At 37.6% G+C, this 20,231-nt stretch overlaps 2 protein-coding genes across 4 annotated transcripts in view; one reads left to right on the forward strand and one right to left on the reverse strand.

Annotated features, from left to right (window-relative positions):
- Positions 1-3,542, forward strand: part of sned1 (sushi, nidogen and EGF-like domains 1) — a 176,294-nt gene extending 172,752 nt beyond the window's left edge. For all 3 annotated transcript variants that reach the window (XM_028794815.2, XM_051922723.1, XM_051922724.1), the window contains one exon: positions 2,929-3,542. The gene's annotated coding sequence lies outside the window, so the exon portion shown is untranslated. The remainder of the gene's footprint in view (positions 1-2,928) is intronic.
- The window catches only part of atg4b (autophagy related 4B, cysteine peptidase), a 308,094-nt gene that overhangs the window by 60,819 nt on the left and 227,044 nt on the right, over positions 1-20,231 (reverse strand). The window lies entirely within an intron of this gene.

Genomic DNA, 20,231 nt, shown 5'->3' on the forward strand with positions numbered 1-20,231 from the left:
ACGCGCCTCTCAAACGGCACAAGCAAAACATACACCAGGAAAATTCATTCGGATTAATGAATGTCATTTGCAATCATTGTCATTCAGTTCATTTCCCTGAAGAAACAACTGGCAATACAAGTAATATATTTACACGTTGTTGTCAAAAGGGTCAAATTAGACTGCCTCCTTTACATTCATATCCTGAATATCTACAGAAGCTTCTAACTAACGATGTACCTAAAAGTGAAATCTTTATGAACTGCATTAGATCCTACAAATCGGCATCCACTATGAACATTAACGGTGGCACTGCACGTGACATCCGTCTTGCAAAAATGTTAATTATTGATGAATGTACAATGGCATCCAGTCACTTACTCAACACCATTCATAAACTTCTACAAACTTTTATGAATAATAATATTCCCTTTGGAGGAAAGGTACTTTTATTAGGAGGAGATTTTAGACAGTGCTTAGCTATTCTTCCACATGCTATGCGCTCAGCTATTGTTCAGTGCACCTTAAAATACGCAGACAATTGGCATTGCTTTCAAAAGATACAGTTAGTAAAAAAGATACGATGTCCAGAACCAGATCATAACAATTGCTTATTACAACTGGGAGATGGTACACTCACCAATACAGATGGACTTCACCCACATATTATTACAATTCCTCAAGCCTTTATCTGCGACGACTTAGTTACAGACAGATTTGGAACAGCAATCTCATTAGACCAAATGCCCCTTTTAACACAACGCACTATATTATGTCCAAAAAATATTAATGTGGAAAACATAAATACCCAAGTCATTCCATTACTTCCTGCAGAGACACAACTCTTTCTAAGCTCTGACAAACTTGACTCTGATCACAACAATAACCATCTTCATTGGCATTACAAGTTCTGACCTGGAATTACCTTTTACACTTAAACGGCATGTACAAAGAAATTTTACAATAAACCTTTACACTGTGCCACACACTTTATTGTTTGCTTTCTATTTGCATCATCTACACCTTCACACTATTCTATATCTCATTCATACATCACGCTCTTTGTCATTCCCAACACCAGGGGTTGGTGAGCGAAGCGAGCAGGGGGCGGAGCCCCCTAGTGTATGATATAGATGTTTGCCTACACTGGGCATGTGCACATCGGCATAAAAAATCCTTGAAAGTACTGCAACGTTACCAGCCACAGGATTTATTGCAAAACTGTACTGATCAGTAAATTATTTGCCTTTTGCACATGTTTGGAGTATTCTAACTGTACAAAATGCAACTTAGATGAATACTTGTAAGTAACACAATGAACAAGCAACTCTTCCATATCTGCTATATTGGAATATCATTTTCTTCCATGAAAGGTGACCGATCAGGGAATGAGATGTTGTATTGAGCAGAATCCAATAAGGGAAGGACCATGTAAATAACACAAAACCAATCAGTGCACAAAACTTTATTTCTACCCATCCACACCATAAACACTGAGGCTGCATTTTCAGAAGTATATAATTCTGGAAAGTGTTTTCAAAGGTATCTGTTTTTATGGGTTGGAAATGCCGGGGTAATGTGGATGTAAGGTGAAAACGCAGACTAATGTCTATATTTTTACACAAAAACATACTACAGTGGATGGGGCCTCAGACCTAGTCCTGGAGGGTGGCTTTATAGTACCAAACTATTATCTCCACTGCTATTACATTTTAAATGTTACTTTATTCGCACTATACTTCACTAGCTATGGAATTTAAGTTTGTAAAGTAAATAAACATCCTCATCAAATCTACTGCTCTGACTCTTTTCAAATGAATTTGAGTCTCTGTTTTTTGTTTGTTTGTTTCCTGAACCTACACATCCTTAAAGACTCCACTTCCAATATACACATGCTAACAATTTATAGTCTAGTTTCGGATTTAAATTCTGCAGTTAACACACTTTTAGTATTCTAAAATATTCCTTATTCTTTAAGTATTTGTTGGCGGTTTAAGCATCATGACAAAAATAGGTTCCAAGGGTAGCTATGGCTCCAGTATTTCTCTATAAATTGTATTCTTTTCAAATAAGGCTGACCACTTAAATTCAGTAAATACAGTAAATTCTGTAGTCAAGAGTTGCTTTTTCCAACTTCGTCTATTAGGTAAGATAAAGCCTTTTTTATCTTGTAGGGATCTTGAGATAGCTACTCATGCGTTTATTTTTTCTCGCCTCGATTACTGCAACTCGCTGTATTCTGGGATTAATAAATCCCTGATACACAGGTTACAGTTGGTCCAAGAAAGTTGGGGCAAGAAAGTATGACTCTGTTTCTCCTATTTTAGCTTCCTTACACTGGCTGCCTGTCAGTTTTCGAATTGATTTTAAAATCTTGCTACTAGTTTTTAAATCTTTACTTGGGCTTGCTCCTGCCTATTTATCTGAACTGTGTGTTTTACACCAGCCATCCAGAGTGCTTAGATCTTCTGGTCAGTTGTCTCTTGTTGTCCCTCATACCAAGTGTAAAACCAAGGGGGACAGGGCTTTTGCAGCTGCTTCTCCTCACCTGTGGAACTCTTTACCTCATTACATAAAGGAGTCATCTACAATTGAACTGTTCAAAACAAGACTAAAGACTCATTTCTATTCACTTGCATTCCATGACCTCAGTAATACTGATGGTTTCCTCTTTGTGATTATATAACATTACTTTTATTTTTTTTGTATGTATATAACATTACTTCTATTTATTATGTATTTTATTTTATGTTCATATATTTTATTTCTATTTGTTTTATGTTAATTATTTTGTTTTTCTTTTATTCTATTATTGTAAAGCACTTTGGCCACAGCATTATTATATTATTTTAAATGTGCTATATAAATAAATTGACATTGACATTGACATTGACACTTGAAGTGTGGTGGAGTAGTTGTTAACGCTGAATTCTCTGCTATCTCTTTTAGGGAGGTGTCCCTATGGAAGGAAAAAATAAAAATCACATGGGACTGATGTTCCTCAGCAACCCACTGGAATGTTTGATTGACTCCCTGAGATGACTGGTGAACTGGAATCACACTCTTCATTAAAAAGACACACTTTTTGCTGATTTTACAGCAAATGAAGAACGTTTTAACAAATGAAGAAAAACACATCTATAAAATCAGAATCTTTGGACAAACCTTTCTTTAGCTCTTCATGCTCAGAATAGATTTATTGTTGTGTTTTTCATAAAAACTGCAGCTTCTTGGTGGTGGTGGGGGGGGGCTATTTTTATCTTTCAAAATGTGCTTCATTGAATCACCAATAAATCAAAATAACGGTGTTTTGAACTCAAATAATCAGCCTATGACAGAGCTGGATGGCCTCCAGGCTTCAAAAAAGCAAATGCTATTAAACAAATACTACTGATGGACTGCAGAACGCATCATTCAATCTTCAAAACTCAGAAACAAGGATTTACAGCTGCTTTTTTTTTGCCCAGGCAGAGGATGACCCACATCTGTAATAAAACATTTTGTTCATTACTCCCCATTAATTAGTAAACAATAAAATATTTTAAAAATACTTTGATGGTTAATTATATGCTTTTGTTTTCTATTTTTGCCTGTATTATTTTTAATCAGAAACATATTGGGCCAGTTGTCATGTACCTAAGATAATACCATACTAGCAGCACATAAACTCCAGACTGCGTAGTACAGTACTAAGAGGTGATGATCCTCAGGCCTAAGTGCTTTCTCGGTGAATAGCAGAATATGATCAGTCCCAAATTTAACTAATCCACAGCTAATCTTGTTTTGGTGTCGCATTTCTCCTCAGTTTGCTCAGCTGACAATCTGATTGCCCGTTAGAAGTGCTACGCCACCAATTAACATCTTGCCCTCTCTGAGTTAACCATGTGCCACTACACATTCTCCTTGAGCACAGAAAAAAAGTACATCCTCATATAAACCTTATAAAAATAATTGCAATAGTCATGCTACATTATATCATCTGTCGTTATTGTAAACATTATTCACTTTGAGCATATGAAACAGCCAAGAAATTACACATTAGTAGAATAATATCTGAAGCATAACTGTCTCACTGTAACTCATGGGTGAATCTGCCATCAGGACTACCTTGGTGGTGTGTGCCCTGGGGTTCTAGTTGCCAAAGGGCACTAGCATATGCAAGGAAAAGATCACATTAGCATTCTTCTTATTCTGTTTTTACCTTGTGCTCTTCGTGGGTACATCGCCTCACCATGACATAATGTGCAAATGACCACACGTTCAAATCTCTGAGTGGCATCCATCACCTGGCTTATTTTATTTTTATATGTGATTGTCATGGAGTGTAAATATGTGTGTGACACCACGAGGGTCTTAATCTGATTTTGCTGTAACTCATTTCCCAATCGTGCAGATAATACAGAAGAGTTGACACTTGTCATTAATTATGCACAAAAATGTTCCTAATAACCAAATTAATCCAACAGTCACCAAAGTGTATATAAAAAGCCCAGTCAGATGCTGGACAATATTGCAAAGAATGTCTCATTGCACCGCTGATTTCAAAGAAGAGCACAAGTTCTGTATAATAAATATTGTGAGAGATCTCATATCAGATCTAGAGAACATTCAAAAAGATATCTCCACTCTGAAGAGATTCAATTTGAAAAACTCTCCCCCAACTCCATACCAGTCTATCTGATGCATGCGGACATTACTCGCCACACTAAGTTAAACCTGCTCATGTGTTGATTCAAATTAATATGCAACTTTGTTCTCCCTCTCCGACTTCAAGAAGCACACTGAAACTGCACTTACTCTTATTTTTGGTCAGCTGTTAGCCCACAGATCTGGGGACGCTGCAACAGAGGTAAACCTGAAAGTTAGTCTTATTACCGTAAGTATGTACTAAGACCAGATCAGCACAGGCTCATCCTCAGCTAATAGCACCCTGCAACTGACCCAATGTGTTTCTACCCCAATATGCTGAATTTTAGGCTAGCACTGAGGTCCCTGTGGTCCCATCATGATTAAGAGGTAAAATGCATGTTTCAAAAATGTTAAACAAGGTAAAACAAAATTGTTTCCTTTTTCCTGCTTTTAATGTTAAATTGGTGTAAATTGCATGTCATATCAATCATTAACTCTAGGAGGTTGCTGGCCAGCACACAGTCAAGTTAAACAGGTACAGACTGACAAAAGGAAAGCCAGCCTCTGGGTTTTGGAAGAGATCTTAACAAGACTGCATTTACAAGTTTTAAAGTAATATTAGCAAACGGTTGAAAGGGGCTCAACTCAAAGTCACCAAAGCAACGTGTCGAGCGCACATTGTCCAACCATTTCTGTTGCCATAGTAAGAAAGCTGAGCTATGAGGTCAAAGGACAGAATGCTCACTAGGTAACATATTTCATGATCCAGACCAACAGGAAAATGCAGGAAGGCCATGATATATGCATGTAAGAAAAGAAAAGTTTATTTTATTAAAGTCCACAAATACAAAAAAGGCAAGAATGAAACATGTACTAGGCAAGAGCAAAAATTCAAAGAATGGAAGCTGACTAGCGTAGCTCTTCCTTTTCTCTTACTATTTACCCTTCTGCTATGCCCATCAAGCATGAGACTGCAGACAGCGACTGGAAGATAAGGATGCAGCTAAAAAACCGTAGCAAGGGTCAAAACCAGGAGAACAACTATTAGTAACCTAAGCCAAGAATAGTGAAACAAAATTGAAGACAGAAGGAATGCATAAAGTTCAAAACCAAGAGAAACAACAAAGAAGATGTTTCAAAAAGATGTAAAGGGTTTCGGAATTCATGTTAGTTGGATGCGGAAGCATACCCCTGGATGACCTTTTATCTTGTGATGTTATGATTGACAGGCCATGACCTCTAAGGACACAACCACTCAGAGATGGTCCCAGCAAAGGGAAACAACAATAGTAATATTGGGGCCCAAATGACAAATCAAATTATCAAAAACACTTTCAGTACCTTAGGGTATAGAATCCCCCAACAGAAGCAAATGATTGTGAAAATAGGAGTCCCTGACACCCTCTTGTGTTTCTGTTCAGCTGCCACACAAATTATGGTATGTAGTAGTTCCCTTGCTCTATTCATTGCATGAGTGCAGCATACTGAGATGGATGGAGGTGTAAAGAGCATGCACAAAGAGGGCCCCAAGGGTGGAAACGGAATCAACTCAAATTGTATTTGTTACATTTAATTAAATACATGATGCAATATGAAGAAAAATACTTAATTACAGATACTCAATTAAAATAAATATTTGAAAAAAAAACAAGCACCATAAACACACATAAGAGCTTCTGGCTTAGATACAATAGCATCCGGTGTCAATAACAGCCGTGCAGGTGGCAGTAAGATTGTCAGAGCTACCCTTATGTGCCACACATTTACAACTAAAGGCATTAACATTGAATAGAGTGGGTCCAGTTTGTTATATCCACAAATGGAACATGCTAATAGAAGGTTGTTTTTTCCAATGTTCTCCTGGTTGAAGTCATCAGCATTCTGGGATCAGAATAATTCATCATTAGAGTACCAAACCAAGAGAGTCAAGAGTTGAGATTAAATTGGCAAATTTATGGTTTACAGTCCAAACCATGTTCTTTAAGTCACCATACTCTACCCCAAGAGGCTCTAGTTCAGGGGCTTTGCAATGTTTTTTTTATCTTGTAATGTATGCTAACATTAGGGCACACTCAAAGATTGTCAAATCTGAATCGTTTATGTTGCTGCGCTAGTAAAACATTAATCAGGATGGTGTAACTTATCTCCCTAGGCAGTTATGTTGACAAATTAAGTCAGTATTTCAATGTCTGGATATCACATTTTAGTTTTAATTATGATCATTTGCTAATTTTTCACCAGTTCTCAGCAGTACACACAATACAGTACACAGTACCTAAACTCGTCATAACTCACCATGAGATGTAAAAGTTCTTCCGACTTATTTAAAAGCGATCAAACATTCCTCATTATATGGTGGCAAACCATTTCTGAATCCTTTACATTTTTTGGGCAAGCTGCTCCTCAATAAGGTGTAACAGATATCCCTGTGATCACAGTGCTGCCAGCTGAGTAGAGAAATATTTAATATATCCCACTTTACATTCCTCAGAGTTTCTTTTATATTCTCACATGTCAGAGATATAAGGTATCCTTAAGATCCTTCCGGTCTTGCCAGGAAGGAAGGCTGGAGTGGAAGTACAGCAATGGACTGGCATCCCGAAAAAGTTGGGTGTTAAGCCCTTGCCTGGAAGGGAGGCTAGAATAATGGAAGGATCGGGGGGAGTTAACCTGTTCAGAGTAAATACTCCCTTGACATGTTAGAGGGCAGCATCCATATGTCGCTCCTCCCATTTTCTAGACCATGGGGCAGGCTGGGAATCATAGTCCCATGGGACAGCCCTGTTGTGGATACTGCTAGGGGAAACTACAGGGATAGAGCATCTCTATTTTATGACACTTCCGTCTGACCCAGGCGTACCTCCTCCAGACTGTGCCCAAACTCCAAAAGTACTTCCTGGGTTTGGCTTAAAAGAAGCATTCTGCCTTACCATGAGGAGTCGGAGTTGAGAGGCAGTGGGCAGCATGTGTGAGGAGGAAGAGGAGTTGTGAGGAAGAGATGAAAGACAAAAAATACACTGTCCCTGTATATACAGTGCTGTGTAAGGTATCCAAATGAAATAAAAATCATTATATTTGAACCCATGGCTGTTCATGTCAGTTATGTCCAGTGTTTGGAGCTCAGTAATGCTCCCTGTCTTTTGCGCAGTACTGTATATCCACTGAATTACTGATTATCCTCATTACAGGATACCAAATGTCATATCTTTGGTACTTAAATGCATCATTTTTTCCTATTTTAGCAGTTGTGCAAGCTCTTTTGTTATTTTTCTATCATTATGACAGTGATGGCAGCATGTTCCATTCTATGAGTGCTTTTTTATCTAGTCTTCATCATTTTGTGATACAATTTCATGGGTACAGCTATCTTGTTTATAGTCATGATACCCATTGCCAGATACATAGGTCAGGTAAGTGATGTCACATTGCTTGGACAGGCATTGTCATAACTTCACTGCTATTTAAGATAAAAGTGCAATAACTTCAAAATCTTAGATTAATTTTCTTTTTGCAGCAGAATCAATAAATCCCTTCTGAGGAGACACTAGTGTTGGGCTTATTCTTCTCTGAGTATGATTTTTGTTTTGGGCTTTTGACATACGATTCTCTGAATACTTCTTCAAGAGTAAAAACAAAAGAATTGCTGTGGTCATTAGCAAGAGTCAATAAATAGAAATTATTAGATCTTCACTGAAACTGGAAGGATAAAACCAAAATTGTAATCAAAAACAAAATATGTAAGAAGTTTTCATTGTTTGCTTGCGTGGTTGTCTCTTGTAAGGTCTTTCCTTTACATGCTTAAACTTTGTAAGTTAAACAGAGCATGTGGAGATCCTTTTTATACTATGGCCTCCATAATGGCATGTGCCTGGCAGCCACCCAGCCACTCAAAAAGGCAGCATCCATAGAAAAACAGCTGTACAGACTGATGTCAAAATCAGAATAATAATAAAAATATGGCAGCACAGAGCTAGTGCTGTTGCCACGCGATAAGGAGACCAGGGTTTGTGCCTTAGGTGCACCTTGTGTGGAGTTTATGTATTCTTCTCGTGTTCTTCTGGGTTTCCTCCCACAGTCCAGTTTAAGTAAAAATATGTACCCTGTGACTGTGCCCTGGATAAGAGGGTTAGGAAAATGGATGGGTCGATACAAATATAAACAAACATTATTAGAAATTAACATATTTCAGAGACTATGTGAATATTAATAACAACACTAGCTTATTAAACTGCAAAAATACCTTAAATGATACTGCATTATTTGTGCTGACTTTATATCCACTGATGTTTTTAGCTCAAACCATGTAAGAAGGTAGCATTTCAAAAAATGATAACAGTGACAAAATACAGTGCAGTTTATGACAGGACACTAAATGTCACAAAGAACAATGCTATTTTAAACACAAGTTCTATGTACCTAAAGATTTTTCTGTCTACTATAAATTGACACAAGCGTCACAATTAAAAAAAAACCTTTTTGCTAATGGGTATGGAACCTCAAAATTCTAAAACAATAAAATATACCTTTCAACTTGCCAGACCATGCTACACAGGCATACTGTATGTGGCCACCTGCTTTTTCATAGCATGCAGGTATCATTAGTTAGAAATGCGGGGCCTGTAGTTTGCATTAAAAAAACAACTAAAATACCACAGACTTTGAAAGAGTCTCAATATTCAAATTTAATTTGCATGGAAACTCATCTACAGTACAGTGATCATGTAATTAGTAAACACCATTTTACACAGATAACAATCTATGATTTTGAATGCTCCACCTAAAACCACCTCAGAGGTTTTTGAGACACACTTTCTGGATATCCTGAATATTTGTTTCAAGAGACTTCATGTGGTGCTCTTGCTTGGCTTTATGGCACAAAACCTAAAGACTAACCTTCGATCTACTGCATCAACAAACTCTTATTCCTATTCTAACAGGCTAACAGAGCAGCTCATCGAGGGCCATCCATAAGTAAGAAACAACAGAAACTAAAGTCAGTAGGTGGGTACCTTTAGAGAGCAGTATTGTGACCTCCCCAGTGCCAACACTTTGAGAAGATAATGAAGACATCTATAGTCCAGTACAGGGTCACAGGAAAGACCAATTGGGTAAAGTTTTGGGGGGGCATGGAACCTTTTAAATAAATGCTAAGGTTCAAAGGCACGTGGACTCAATGATTATTAGAAGTCATCATGTGCTAAACTTGCCCCAGTTTATTACAGACGTTTCCCCTGGGTTATCCCAGAAGTTAATTGTAAGCCAAGGGTTTTGTATTTGCTATTTAAGGAGTGTCCATCCTAAGTGACATCATGACTGATTCTATTATATTATATGTCAATTATTAGGTTCATTCAGATGAACCATTTGAATTATCTTTTGTTGTAGTGGTAATTGATTTTCTTTGAAAACCATTTTGTGATAGTGTTTTACATATAATAAAGATTGATTCATTTAAGAAGATGTAGTAATATGTAATAGCTGTAGAACTGGGGAAAAACCCAAGTCCAAACTGTGGGCACTGAGAAGATCTGGGAAGATAAACGTCTGTCACCTCTTCAGTAACAGTCAGACAGGCTATCATGTGGTCAGCCAGTTTAGTCAAACAAATACATTGCATGAAGGAAATGGTTTAAATGCTGCAGCCTACAACAGGGCCTACTGGAGAGTATTTTCAATATTTACAGTATATTGGAGTAGTTCATTTATTTAAAATGTTGATAATGCATTGACATTTTTGCAGCCAATAAAATGTAAGTAAATGCATAAATCCTGACCTCTGTTTTACTACCACACTCACACTTCATGGTTTATTTAAGCTTCTGCTTGTTGTTCTGCTGGACACACTGCAGTAATGAAATCAAGAGTTATTACTGATGCATATTGTATTAGTATTGCATAACTAATTCAATTATTTAAATGAAATATTAAAATGTAGCAGCTGTTGCTAAGAAACCAGAGTTACCATCTGTTTTTTTTTTTTTTTTTTTTTTAAGAAAAAATAGTCTCATTTTCTGCCATTTTAACCACGGACAGACTCACATGGCACACTTTGTGTCCACCTCAGTCATATCTTTAATAGGCATGATAGAGTCTATAGGCAGAAATGGGAGTCAATTCTACTCTAGCTTTGAATTTGCTCAGAAATAAAGCAGATGCAATGAATAACAAAAATGTAAAACAGCCTCAGTCTCTATAAGTCATTTAATAACAGCTGCCACCAGTTTGCCCACCATTTTTTTCACCTTTTGTCATTTAAATGTAGTGTACCCTTCTGTTCGCCATAGTTTTGCATTTTCTGTTCTTTCCACTGATGCCATTTATCTCTGAATCCAAGAGAGAGGGGAGCTGAGAATCTTCAAACCTCCTAAAAACAGCATCAGGTCTGCAGGCCGGAGGACAAGCTCACCTATCATTCATATGTGCATCATTGTGGCTTTAAATTTTAATATCCAAGGGGTGATTCCAAGCTTTCAGTGAGGGCAAATCTAGATGTTAAAAATACATGGCCAGGTTAACAAAATTATGTTCTCATACACTGTATATTATGTATACGATATTCATCCATCCATTATCCAACCCGCTATATCCTAACTAGAGGGTCACGGGGGTCTGCTGGAGACAATCCCAGCCAACACAAAGGCAGCAAGGTAGGAAACAAACCCCGGGCACGGCGCCAGCCTACCACAGATATACTATATTATATAGTATAAATACAGAAAATACATGCACACAATTATCTATTTTTGACTGCATTCGTATCAGACAGTTAAGAAATTTTTATTTTTCTGTAAATAGTTCTCTCTAGAAAATGAAACAAATTCCATTTTTTTTAACAGTCTAAGTTCATATTGATTAACACTGCCTTTCGACCCTCAACCTTAATAATAGTAATAGTAACTTATATAATGGTACCAGAATCTATGGCCTCCTTTCATTTCTTGTAATTTGTTTCAAATAAACTTATTGAGATACTGTACAGTGCTTAATAAAAACCACTGACAAAATCAAAAAACAAAACGGGGGTTAAATGGTGGACTGTGAGTTGTATATTATTTTAGGATTTGTGATTTCCAGGAAGTAAATCAGACACAAATTATGACAGAATAAGGAATCTGGCAATTATTCTTCAAAATAAACAGCATTACCTTGTAGTATTATAGTATGTGTAGGAGCCATAGGCAGTGACCATATGTGTCTCTGATCATGGAGACTACAACATAAATATGCCTGAGATGGAAAAAGGAAGAGTTTGTAATAAAAAGAACAATTAAAAAGCAGACAAGTGAGAAATATCAAAAGAATAGCCTTGACTTTGTAGTGAGGTCATAAACAGGAGGTCAGACCATTTATATACCAAAAAAAAATTTTAAAATGTAACCAGAAAACAATGGATACAGATTACAAAAGTCAAACATTTAAAATAACAGTATTGAGATTTACCAAGCTTCTTAGATGCTGACTGAACAGTGATGATTTTACAGTTATTTTACTGTTTGGGATTTTATCGTTAATTCATTTTCTTGTTGCCACTTTGTTTTATGGATGTTGCCTTTTGAATACTGTGGAAGTAACCCCCAAGGAAGATAGGAATAGTTCAGTCAATCAGTCTTTATTCAGTCACAGATGAGTATGTGGATTCCACGTTGCAAGGATTAAGTTGCCCTGTTTCACTCGACCTTTAATAATTTTCCTTCTTCTCCCTTCCCCTTACTTATCAATAAGTACAATATGTTTATCTAAGCATTTCATCTTACATTGCGTGCATCAGCTAACCGTTTCTATTTTGTGAACACTGCAAATGGGGCCCTAAAGAAGGAAAAAACATCTTTCCCATGTCTAACGGGCACATTCTAAATAAAGAAGTTTTCCTGGGTCTGCTTACTGCAACCTGTCTTATGACAGACACCTGTATGAATAACCTGCCGTTATAGCAAAAACAGCTTTTAACCCTTAGTAGCTTGCAAGCAGTTCATTTTTCTTTTGCAATACTTTGTGTTGCTGAAATAGAATACATGTAATGTCATTACACATCATCATCATCATCATGCATATGTTATAAAATTGTTGTAACTCAGCAGCACACACATGGAAAAATATGTGAGGCCTTGAAAACAGAAGCACAAAGCAGGCCAGGCTGCACAAAGAAGGCAGCAATGGCAGACCGAGTTTCTACACTACTTGCCACACCAGGCAAAATGAAGCCTTAGCTTCATTAAATTCAAACATATGTGAGCAATGTCCCAAAAAAATCAAAACGCCACACAAGAGAGGGGATAACTGTCAACCCTTGTCCTGTGCAAAAAAAAAATGGGCAACCAAAGGAGTCTTTTTAAGAAAGATTTATTAATAAAAACTTGAGATAATAACAAAATATTCATAAAGAGCTAAGGCAAAATGATTTGCCTGAAAGGCAATCCACCGTGGCCAATATTCGAAACCCAAAGATATTGTAAAAAGTCATGAAAACCAAGAAGAGCAATAGAAGGATAATGCTGACAAAAACAACTCACAATTCCACCAAAGCACATTCAAATGAACTACAAGGGACTTGTTTTTTCAGCCTGCCTTTACAGGATGGGGGCGGTTCCTTAGCAGCGACAGAAGAGAGGCCCCGCCTCTTGGGGATCCACCCACAAAACACAAGAAACATAATAGAAGACAATTACACACATATAAAATCAAAGATAGATAAATAAAATTAACAGAAAATGTACAATCTGACAAAAAACAAATGGAAATAATGATATTAACAGAAAAGACCATAACGAACAAATAAAAAGACATAAAAAAGAAAATTAAGCATATGCTAGAGGAGGAATCCTGGCTTAACAGTATCAAAAAACAAGTTGGGTCAGAAAGCACATTTCTGATTTTTAAAACCAAACAACATCAAAACTCTGGGGAGATTGTTCTTAGTTGTGTTTCAGAAATCCGTAGAAAATCCTCAATTTTTTTGTTTTGTTTAGTAAAGTTTTGTTTGGTTTTTAAAAGTACATTTTCTTATCCCAGGGCAACTTTATTCTTGTTTGCTTTTGTTTTCTAAAATAAAGACATTTTGCACAGAGGCTTCATTTGAGTAAAAATAATTTAAAGACACTCACCTTTTTTGTTCTGCTGACATGTCAAACAGCACTGGCTTATTTTATAATGGTGGTGACATGACATGACAGGAATGACATGTGGTCACATGCCTAGCAACTGCAAAGGCAAACAAGGAAAACAGAACTGTGGGACTCTTGTGAAAATCAAAATTCATTTTTTTACAAGCAAAGTCAAACTTTGGTTTTCATTAGTTTCCACTGTATTCACAAAATACAGTACATTACAAACATAGAGCTCTTGTGGAAATCCCTAAATACTTATAGCCTGTTTTGTCCTATAACTGATTCAAACAGTTATATGCTGGACAGTTTTAACAAAAATGTTAAGTATTGCATAATTAGTTTAACTAGTTAAAGTGAATATTAAAATATGGCCCCTGCTGCAATATAAACACAGGTCTTTTATCAGAGCAAACACACATTGCCAAAGAAACAAATGTCATGAAAATTAAACTTAATTGTATCATTGCTACCAGTCCAGCTTATCATGTCACCACTGCAAACCTCACCACAAAAACAGAGAGAAAAAGAATGACTGGATCAATGACTATCATAGTCCATTGTTTTGCTGTGCCAAAGGAGCATTTCCCTTACTTCACAAATACTATTGCATAGTGCACATGTTATAGTAACATTTTCACTGTTGTGATCCAGATCACTGTCCTGGAGAACAGAGTCTATCCAGCAACACTGGGCACAAAGGATTGGGCATCCATGCACTGCAGGCCACTCTCACTTACATATGCAGGGAAGGCCTTATATACAACCAAAGTTTTCAGGACACTCTCCTCTTGTATTCTTTTGTATCACTCATATTGTACTGTTAAATATTTTTATATAATGTGATGGACGGGGCCCTTTCCCAGCCGGGAATCCATTGAAGTGGAAGGACAGGGGAGCAGATATACATAGGCCACTGTCTCCCCCCAAGCAGTAGATGGCAGCCCCCTTGGATTGCAGCGACACCTTGGATCCCCACAGGGAGTTGGAGTGTGGCACGGTCCTGTTGGGTTCTGTGACCGCCGCCAGGGGAAGCTACAGAGTCTTACTTAGGGCCCTCACCACACCTGGAAGTGATTCTAAACCTCCCTAACAAGCCACCTGGAGAACTCCCAGATGCAGCTTAAAAGGAGCCACCTGCCAGAGATGGGGAGGATGAGGACGAAGCTTGCCAGGAGGAGTGGAGGCTCAAGGAAAGACAGAGAAATTAAAGAGAGAACAACAACAACATTTATTTATATAGCACATTTTCATACAAATAATGTAGCTCAAAGTGCTTTACATGATAAAGAAAAGAGAAAAAAGACAAAGTAAGAATTAAAATAAGACAACACTAATTAACATAGAATAAGAGTAAGGTCCGATGGCCAGGGAGGACAGAAAAAACAAAAAAAAAAATCCAGACAGCTGGAGACAAAAAATAAAATCTGCAGGGGTTCCAGACCATGAGACCACCCAGCCCCCTCTGACAAAGAAGACAAAGTGCTTAGTGCATTAATTGTATTTATTGTGCTTTGCACTGTGCATTGTGCTGGGTAGGTGGAAAACCAAGAGAGGAAAGTGTTTCCCAGTAAAAATAAAAGACTTGTGTGTGCTGGACTTGTGCCTGTGTCTGTTGTGTCGGGTGTTGGGGAGCTGGCGCACCCACTGGTGGTCACAATAGCAACTGTTCTATAGCCATCCCAAAGTGTTTTGTCACAACAGACATCTTGTAAAATTGTTCTCATACATTTGCACAGCCATATAAGATGGAGAAGTTGGACCAACATCTTTATCAGTTAAAGTCCCAGTGGTTTACTCAATAGGTGACACTGTTTGCCTATGTAAGTGGAAAGGGAAGAACCCTGAAAATTAACTTTGTTTTTTGTCTCTTAGGCATCTGACAAATGTTGGGCTACATGTAGAAAACATGGATACTGACACTGCTTAGGAAGCCAGCAATGTGCCAGGCATCTGTTAACAGACTTAATGACGTGAGCCTGACAGAGAAGGCCGTGGCTTTGAACCTGGGATGCACTTTGTTGTACTTTTCTGCAAAGCTTCCAGTGTTGTTTTATCTTTTTTATAGTTTGGTGACAAAGAACACAGGACTCTAGAGGCAGTGTCACAAGTCCCTTACACAGCATGAGAATGTTCCTTCATTTTTATTCTATATACGTTTTACAATATAAGCTAACGTTTTTGCCTGTTTATTAACTGTATTTCTTACATTGCCTAGATAATGAGAATGCAGATTTAATGTAAACCCCCAAATCGTGTTAAGAGTTTTCCTCCTCTAGGTCAATGCCACCCAATTTTTACAGGTTAATGGATTCAGTTGTGTTATATTTTGGATTCACGTGACTATCAAGTGTAGATTTTGTTAATTAGGGCAAAGAAGTCTATTTGATTCAGTTTGTCCACAATTTCAAAGAATTCGAACCAATCAACCAAAAAAATTCAAAAACTTAAGAAATGAGGAGATCATTCTGAGTGCACACCTAATCTGGCTACCTAACAGCAGTGTTACACCAGTTCTCAGACAATGCCAAGGATTTAATACTGGTGACATGATTTGCTGTATGGGTCCTAATTCTCACTGTCTTGTAAGGTATACTGTAGTGACACAACATGTGCAGTATGTCCTAAATTGCACAAAAAGAATTTACTTTATCACAATCAACCCACGAAGAAAAGAAAATATTATGCAAATATGTATTTGTGTAATCGGCTATAAAAGCCAGCTTGCGAAACCTGACAAGCCACCAATGATTGTCTGATACTGAGAGATAAATGTAAAATACTCAAAGACTACTAAGAATTTGTGACCATGAGAAGTATTTATTCTATCCAATTATATCAAATATTGATACCAAATATCCTGTTTGAGGCTTTAGCATACAAACTGATGTTCTGAATATCTTGTCTTCATGTCTTCTATAGTTAAGTCAGCCTATCAGAATACTCAATGATCCCTTATCTGCATTCATTCATTCATTCATTATTTTATAATAAGGGGCCACTGGGACTGGATTCAGTCTTGGCTGTAAGGGTGCAACACAGATACAAAGCATGGGTACACTCTTAAAAATATTGATTCCTAAATGGCACTTTACTAGGGTGTGTGGTTTCTCGTAGAGCCATTGCTTGAAAAAGAACCATTGCATTGTTTTCATGTGAAATTGGTTTGTCAGGCTTTGAAATGGTTTTTAATATGTGAACAAAACAGGAATGTTTACTGTAGAGAAGAGTCACTGGGTACTGACACATCAGGAAAACCTGAACCTAGCCTGTGTTACTGCAGCAAGAGTCACTTAAAAATTTTGAACCCATTGGTATTTCATAAATTTCTTATCAATTTTTCATGGCTATTTATGAAACCTGTTATGGATCTAAATAAATAAAGGCTCTTTCTGGAATCTTCATGTGGAAGGTAATTTTGGGAACCAAAGATGTTTCCCTTTTTGCATTTCTCTGAACAAGCACTCTGACACCTTTATTAGGTGCATTCACGTATAATGCCTGCGGTGGACTGGCGCCCTGCCTGGTGATTTGTTCCTGCCTTGTGCCCTGTGCTGGCTGGGATTGGCTCCAGCAGAACCCTGTGACCCTGTGTTAGGATATAGCGGGTTGGAAAATGACTGACTGACTGACTGACATATAATGCACAAAGCACCCATTGCAATGCCCCATGTCTCATGTCAGTCTGCATAAAACAACTTGGCCCCCCATGAGTCAATTTTGTTGAAAATGTGACACACTTGTTCTTCTTAACTCAGTTCAATTTGCGTTGAAATCTTCTGAACAGATTGTGCTGTACACAGTTTGAAAACTTCAAGATTTTCCATTGAAAAGCATTGGTGAATTTACAAGCTCGTCTGTCTTAAAATAGTGTAATATACTGTGCAACTTCAACTACGAATTAGTATACTGTTTTAATTGTACCCTGACAGCAGCTATATCAGATTGTATATTTTGTATATTTTCCTCTTTCTCCTACCTTCTCTACCTTTTCTTCATCTAGGTAGAATGTCCAGTGGGGGCTGGGTGGTCTCGTGGCCTTGGAACCCCTGCATATTTGTTTTTCCTCCAGCCCTCTGTAGATTGTTTTTTGTTTGTTTGTTTTTTCTGTCCTCTCTGTCATCAGATCTTACTTTATTCTTTGTTACTTAGTATTGCCTAAAGTTATTTTTATTTTTTATAAACTTTTCATTCTTCATCTTGAAAAGCACTTTGAGCTACACCATTTCTATGAAAATGTGCTATATAAATAAATGGTGTTGTTGTTGTTGTTGTTGTTTTTCCACCTTCAATTGTCACAGACCGCACACACGGGTAGAAAGTCGCTGTCACTGGTTGCTTGTGTACGCACACATGTGACAGCCATCCTCCATCTGCAAGTCAAGATGGGCACGCGTGAAGAAACCTTAACATCATCCAGTTGTTCTGCTTTATGAAGTCTTCCCAGTGGCTTGAGTGCAAACAGAAGAGAGGTAGTGCACCAGCAACTTACTCTAACGGATGCTTTATGTTGTAACACATAAGTTAAAATTATTTTTATAACCATAATAGTATAAAATACTGTACAAGCAAGAAAAAATAAGATTATTTAGATACTGTATGAATGAAGCACCCTGACCCTGAACAAATCAGCATTTACTTAGTTTTTACATTAACTAATCCAACCTCACAGCTCCATTATTTGCAGTTTATAATTATAACAATAGTTATAATAATTCACTATTTTACTGATATGATAATTTACAAGGGTGACCAGACATCACAGTGACACAAAAAGTCACAATTTCTTTCACAACTGAAGAATATTTAATGTCCCAGTTTTAACAGGCTGCCATCTAGTAAACTATTGCACTGCTGACACAAGAATCCTCACAATATCTTATAGAATATAATTACAAAACTCCAAGGGGCACAAACATCCATAACCCCTCAATTTCTAATGTAATATATGAATATATATCAAAACTCCTTGCCAAAACTTCGACAAGGAAAGGCTTTGTTGAGAACTTGTTTTGAATATGAACAGCATCGTGAAGACAATTGGGCCAGTTTAGGGCCAGTTTATACTTTCCGTTCAGTATGCGTACACACACGCATCATGGCTCCCACGCGTTCCCATGCATGAGCATGCCCTCAGAAATTAATGAAGGAATTACAAAATGGCTTTATTTATTTATTTAGGTATTTATTTATTTGTTAATTGGCAATATGGTGTGTGTGTGTGTGTGTTTGTGTACTTCTGATGGACTAGAATCCTGCCCAGGCGTGTTTTCAGCACTTTGCACAATCCCAGTGGAATAGCCTCTGGCCCCCACAACCCTGAAATGGATTGAGAAAGTTCTAGAACTGACCTACTGAACTCAGTTTTTTGAGGGCTGCAGCGCCTGCACTGCCTTTAAACTCACCCAAATGTAACGCAGTGCATCCATCCATTATTCAACCCGCTATATCCTAACTACAGGGTCACGGGGATCTGCTGGAGCCAATCCCAGCCATCGCAGGGCACACACACACACACACACACACGCACACACCAAACACACACTAGGGTCAATTTAGAATTGCCAATGCACCTAACCTGCATGTCTTTGGACTGTGGGAGGAAACCGGAGCACCCGGAGGAAGCCCACGCAGACACGGGGAGAACATGTAAACTCCACGCAGGCAGGACCCAGGAAGCGAACCCAGGTCCCCAGGTCTCCTAACTGCAAGGCAGCAGTGCTATCACTGCACCACTGTTCCGCTCTAACGTCATGCATACATTTCATTTTGCAATTTGTTTTAAGAATGTAGAACATCATTTAAGCAATGGGCACATTCACACACAGTTCCCCTGATAGATATAAGATTAATTTAGAGTGACCGGTCAAACTCAACTTTGAGGTATGGAAGAAAAATCAAAATAATTTATACATCGCTTCTCAAGTTCATTCCTAGAGAGACATGGTGGCCACTGGTTTGAAGACTGGAAGCCAATTATTGTTGCCTATGAATGCATATGAAACATTTTTATGCTTCATTTTTGTTACCTCACTTGTTAAGATTCCCACACTTTAATTGCATCTTTTAGTCTTGAACAGCTGCATTCACAGTTTGTAATTGTTTCTTGTTTTCTTAACCAGCTGCCAATTCACAATGAGATGCAAATGTAACAAAGGAACCAGCAGCTCCCACTTGACTTGGTCCATTTACAACTGAGTATTCATCTTGGAGTATCTGTTATAATAAAAAAAAAAGTTCAGAAGAAATGGATAAAAAAAACAGGGAAGGACTGACAATTGCTAGTTTGCCAAAAATAATTTTGGTAAATATCCGCAGAAAATAAAAATCTAACATATAAGAATTTCCTGATATGGCACAAGGACGGCATTAACAATCCAGAAAATGAAACAAATTGAACCACCAGAACTGAACTTGAGCACCTTTTCCTTTGAACAAATCCACATTAACAAAGGGAGAAAATACAAATTTACTGTGCTGGGACTTAAACCATTCAGTCCCGATGCAAACTACTATACATTA

The sequence above is a fragment of the Erpetoichthys calabaricus genome, chromosome 2 (assembly GCF_900747795.2).
Source record: "Erpetoichthys calabaricus chromosome 2, fErpCal1.3, whole genome shotgun sequence".
Taxonomy (NCBI): domain Eukaryota; kingdom Metazoa; phylum Chordata; class Cladistia; order Polypteriformes; family Polypteridae; genus Erpetoichthys; species Erpetoichthys calabaricus.